The sequence below is a fragment of the Neomonachus schauinslandi genome, chromosome 15 (genome assembly GCF_002201575.2).
Source record: "Neomonachus schauinslandi chromosome 15, ASM220157v2, whole genome shotgun sequence".
NCBI lineage: Eukaryota > Metazoa > Chordata > Mammalia > Carnivora > Phocidae > Neomonachus > Neomonachus schauinslandi.
Genome location: NC_058417.1, coordinates 38,501,508 through 38,507,153, shown reverse-complemented (window position 1 = coordinate 38,507,153; position 5,646 = coordinate 38,501,508). Strand labels below are relative to the sequence as shown.

The window sequence follows — 5,646 nt, the reverse complement described above, 5'->3', positions numbered from 1 at the left end:
GGAGAGAGGGAGGGAGGGAGAGGGAAAGAGGGAGGGAGGGGGGAGAGAGAGAGCGCGCGGCGAGGGCTAGAGAAGGAGGAGAGGGGGAGGGAGGGAATGGGGAGAGAGAGATTGAAAATTGTGTGTGTGTACGTGTGTGTGTGCGCGCGCGAAAGGCACAGGAGAGAGCGGGAGAGAGCGAGAGAGAGAGCGCGCGCGAGCAAGTGAATGCAGCTGAGTCTCCGGCACACACACGAACACGTGCAGACACACACACTCACCGCGCATGCGCAGAGCCGCGGGCTCCCGGTGCCGGGTTCCAGCAGATATTCAGAGCCCTCCCCAGCCCACACATGCATAAAACACGCACACATGGATGCGCGCACAACACACCCACTCACTGATGTGTACAAAAACTCCGATAGCCACCAATAGCCCATAGCCTCGGCTCCGCGCTCCCTTTCCCCCGCCCACGCGCCCGGGTAAAAGAGAAAATGAAACAGACAGCTCAGGCTCTGGGAGCCAAGAACTCGTCTCTTCCTTACAAGAGGAAGACAGGAGGAAGAAGGGGAGGTGGGCTGGGGCTGCTCTTTGCCACTGCTGGGGACGGGGGGCGAGGCTTTGCCTTTGGCCCTAACCTTTAACCCCAGTCCCTAGTCCCCAGACTAAGTGCTCATCCTCAGAGCGGAGGAGCAAGGATAGCATTTCCTGGGCACCAGTAAGTTCCACCTTGCTTTCCTTGTCTACCCAGAGAACTTCTGACCCCTCCCTCTGGACCACCTCATACAAAGGCATACTAGAAGGAGATCCCCTTTGTTACCCCGACCTTGGCCTGCCAGGGAGGCGGGCAGACAACACCCCCTATGCCTGAAAACCATATAATGCCCCCCCCCACCACCATCAGCACACACCAGCCCCAGATGCCCCTGTGAGAGATTGGAAATTGTCTCTGGTTCCAGGGGGGGCATGTAGATCCCCTCCCTGGAGCACGCCAGGCCCCAGAAGAACAGGAGCATCCACAGGCATTGCTTATGAAGCCAGGATGCGACCCGGACTGAACACAGGTGTCAGGCCACATTATGTTATTTACCCTCCACTGGGAGTGAGGTAGGGCATCATTGTCTCCAGATGAGGAGAATCCAGGCAAAGTCAGCAACCAGGGAATGGCACAAACCCAGCCTCCAGCTCCCAGCCAGTGCTCTTTCCACTATAGGCATGCTTGCCTCCCTCCCCAAGAGGCACAAGTCCCCTTTGCAACCGTGAGAACTTGAGTTAAGATTCGCTTCCCACCCCAACGGCTCCCCAGTGGCCCACCACTGTCCTCCACTGTCCTTGCTGCATCTTGAAGGGGAGGGGCTGACGAAAAGGGATTTGGGGGAGAGAGGAGTCTTATCACCAGACTCACAGGGGAAGAGAGGCAACCCAGGACAGGCTCTGGCCCTCAAGGTGCCACACCCACCCACTGGTCCTTACTCAGTGCCACCACCTGTCACACTAATGCCCCCTCAGTGCAGGGATGGGGAATCGCGTATCCATCAGCTAGCACTAGGTCCTGGGTGACTGACTGACGGTAGGTGGCTGGGATGCTGTGTCCCTAGTGGACAGGTAGGGTGCTGTACACTCGACATGCAAGAGGCAGAGGGGCTCCAGGCTGCAAAAACTTGTGGGGAGGGGCGCCTGAGTGGCTCAGTCGTTAAGCGTCTGCCTTCGGCTCAGGTCATGATCCCAGGGTCCTGGGATCGAGCCCCGCATCGGGCTCCCTGCTCAGCGGGAAGCCTGCTTCTCCCTCTCCCACTCCCCCTGCTTGTGTTCCCTCTCTCGCTGCGTCTCTCTGTCAAATAAATATTTAAAAAAAAAAAAACTTGTGGGGAGAGAGATGTGACAGCAAGGGTGAGGAGGCTGGAGCTTAGGGACCCACTGTCCTCCCCAACCCCCATCCCATTCCTGTGACATCTGGAGATCCACTTCTTCACCCAGCTTCTCCAAGAAATCCAGGGGACCCCAGACCCACAGGCTTCCTCATTGTAACAGCTAACACGGTGCTTCTTATGCACCAGGCACTTTTAAAAGCATTTTATATATTCTAGCTCCTCGAATCCTCAAAAAACTGAACGAGATAGGTATTTTCATCCTCAATTTACCGACAAGGCATGGGAGAGGTTAAATCGATTGCCCAAGGTTATACAACCAGCAAGTGGCAGAGCTGGGATTCAAACCCAGGCACTCCAGCTCCAAAAAAAGAAAAGAAAAAAAAAAAAATCCCTCCTCTTAACCCTGAGAGTATATTATCCGCTAAAGGAACCATAGCTTGTTCTTTGATCCAGCTATGTCTCCCCTGTGACTGAGCCTCAATTTCCCCTTCTGTAGCAGCCTATGGATTATCTAGGGTAGAATCACTACCAGTGCCTCCTCATCCAAACAGGTCATGGCTGGAGGGGAGCATGGCCAGAAACGCTTGGTGCCCCCCTGGGCTCTGGGGCCCCTGCCCCACTACCCCCTGGCTCAAATTCCCACTCCAGGCTGGAGCCTACATTCATGAGACAGGGCCTCACTCAGCCCCCCACCTAATCTGGGCAGCTGTACCTTCAGAACCAAGCTCTGAGGCTGGGCAGAGGGCACAGCTGTTGGGCATCTCCGAGGTGGATCTCAGCTGCCAGGGGTGTGGAGAAAGGCCATTGTGAGCAGTGCCACTGACCCTGCTCAGTCGGGCCCTGCCAACTCCCGCCACTGCCCATGGGGGTGACAATTTTCCAGTGGGTCAGTGTGTGGGGGAGCCTCCTGGCTGGCTCGCTTAGGAGCTAGCTGGCTGGAGCCCGCAGACCGGGGGCTTCCACCCAGCTGGTGTGCCCTGGCTGAGCCTGTCAGCCTAAGAGGTCAGCGTGAGCTCTAGCTGACCCCCGTCCCTTCCCCCCACTCTCAGCCCCCAAAACTTGCTGCTGCAGCTGCAGCGCTGAGGAAGCGCAGGATGTCCTGAGCAGCCAGCTGAGCCCCCCAACCCCCCCCACCCCAACCTCTTGCTGACCCCAGAGGCAGGGCAGGCGGGGCGAGGGGCGGGGTTTGAGTCTTAACAACTGGAAAAGTATGAAGCTCATCACTGCCAGTTCCCAGCTCTGAGAAAGGAGGCTGTGGCAGAGACAAGAGCAGGGGTAGACAGGGGCGGCGACCCGGGTGAGAGTTCCAGACTGTCAGATAAACGAGGAGAGGGAGAATCAGACACAGCAAGACAGAGCAAAAGGGAGACAGCGTTAGAGAGAAATTCCAAGTCAAAAATACACATCACTCACCCAGACACTCACCAGCATACGGCCTCCTAAGGAAGGCTTCCAAGTTTAGACAGGAGGGCAGAGGTGGGACAAGGGGCCAGACTCATGGTAGGAGGCAGGAACTCCTCTGGGAGGGGGCGAGGCCAAGTCAATGGTCCCAGGAAAAGCTCAGACAAACGACCCTGGCAGGAGCAGCTAGATCCCGCGTTTGCTTTCAAGGTAGAGAGAGGGACCGCTCCCTAGGAGCTGGCTCTCCCCAACTCCTCCCCCCCCCCACAGCAGCTAGGATAATCTCAGCTGCTGGAAGTCACTGGACATTGTTTCAGCCCCATGACTCGGCCCTCTGGAACCCCCCTGCCCCTGCTCTCTTTGCTCTTGTTTCTCTGTCCCTCAAAAAAAAAAAAAAAAAAGCTGAGCCTAGAGGAAGACAGGAGGAAGCTTGAGGGAAAAAAATCTACAACTGTGTGTGCATCTAGGGGTGCGCCTGACTGCACAGCTACAGTGTGCACGTCTGGGGATGTCTGGACACGGCTGTCCACGTGGACCTGTGACTGTGTGGACCTGAGCCTTGTGAATGCCTTCTGCACCTGAGTCCCTGGGACTGTGTGCAAATGAGTACACCTGTGTATGGAGTTCCCAGGCAATCAATTAACAAGTATTTACAGAGCACTTCCTGTGCTAGGCTCTGGGTGGGATCCAGAGCTCTTGGAGTGATTCTCCCAGGTCTCAAGGGCTCACCATTGAGGGGGGGTGGGAAATGACAAGCGACAGAGACTGAGAATATTATCATGAATGCATGTCTTGCACCATTATGCAGGAAAGTCTTTTCACAGAGACGAATTTGCTTTTCCTTGGAGTAGAGGTTTTGTTGTACACGGAACCTTAGAGATCCACAGTAAGAGTCCAGGAAAATACTTGTTGCTAAGTTGTGTATACATGTGTTGATGTGTAACTGCCTTTGCGTTTGACTGAGTGACAGTCACTGTCAAGGCAGGGGATGATGCCTGTGGGACTGGGCTCATGCTAGCACGTGTGTGGCTGTGAGTGACAGGGTCTTTTGTAATGTGCGGCTGTGTGCAACTGCTCTGTGTTCATGCATGCGTTCGATGATAGTGACTTTTTCTGTGTGGGTGACAGCGACTCCTCCTTGCCCCTGTGTGTGACAGCATCTCCGTGTGACCCTGTGCGTGGGTATGTGCATGGATCGGTCTCCTTGCTCTTGGTCTCCCGTGGGTGTGTCCCACCCCTTTGAGCTCCCCGGTGCAGCGGCAGCCTGCCTCTTCCCTTGTCCCCATGTGGGTGTGTCCAGCAGCTCCTGTCCTTGAGTCTGCCTGGGTGTCCCTGGGTGTGCATGCATGTGGCTGTCTGTGTGGGCATATCTCTGTGTCTGCATGTCACATTTGCTTCCCCTCCCTCGTCGGGGACAACAGCCCCCTGCATCCCTTCCCCTTCCTGGGGCCAGAGCCATCATTGAGGGGCAGGCTCCTATCCCACTGGCTTTTCTTCTGCGACCTCCACCCCTGTAAAGGGTGGCTCTCTCCATTGGCCCTATCATCCCTGCCCCCCGCCCCAGGCCTTTCTTTCACACCGGACAAGGGAGGGCCCCAGGCACAGAAGGGGCACCAGAGACACGTTGCAAGAGGAGGGAAACAAGGGGGGGAGGCACACCACACAGGTCCCTTCCTCCCTCTCTTCCCTAACCGCACTAGCTTGCAACTCTCCAGATCACCTAGGGACCCTCACATACACTCCCCCCCTACACACACACACTCCCTCCCCTCCAAGCTGCGTTTTTGCAATTAGGAGTGTTGCAACCAGAGAGCCATGCTCAATTGGGGAGGCGGGTGGAATGGTGGTGGGGGGGAGACTTCCCTCTCCCGGGGCCTGTGCAAGCCCACCCCCCACCCCACTCATACAGCCCTCCGCAGCTGGAGGCGGCTTTGCAAAGGCCACTCGGCCTCGGCCTCGGCCTCTGCCTCGGAGGCTAGGGGTGGGGGCTGGGGGGGGGGCAGGCCTCCCGCGCACCGTAAACAAACCGCGGCGGGCGGGGGAGCTCCGGCGGCCGGCAGCGGGGCCGGGCCCGGGAGTGCGCAGCAGACGGGCCGGACAGAGGCCGGGCGGGCCCTCGAGGGGGAGGCCTGGACGCCATCTCTGCCGGCGAACCCCGGGGCCCACCGACCTCCCAGCAACACCTCCCTTCCCCAGGGCGTAAGTTGCGAGCTCCCGGACTGTGACAGGGTGACCGGGGCGCCGGGGAAAGCTGAGGCTGGCAGCGGGAACCCCCCGGGCGCCCCCAGCCCGCCAGGGAGCTGGCCCTAGATCCCCACGGCTTTGCATAATCAATCGCGAGGCATTTGCATATTAATGCCCCCTCGCTCCCTCCCCCTTACCTCGGCGTGGCGCG

At 58.0% G+C, this 5,646-nt stretch overlaps 1 protein-coding gene across 1 annotated transcript in view; it reads right to left on the bottom strand.

The window, feature by feature from the left end:
* The window catches only part of THRA (thyroid hormone receptor alpha), a 22,008-nt gene extending 16,362 nt beyond the window's left edge, over positions 1–5,646 (bottom strand). The window contains exon 1 of the mRNA XM_044921899.1: positions 5,633–5,646. The gene's annotated coding sequence lies outside the window, so the exon portion shown is untranslated. The remainder of the gene's footprint in view (positions 1–5,632) is intronic.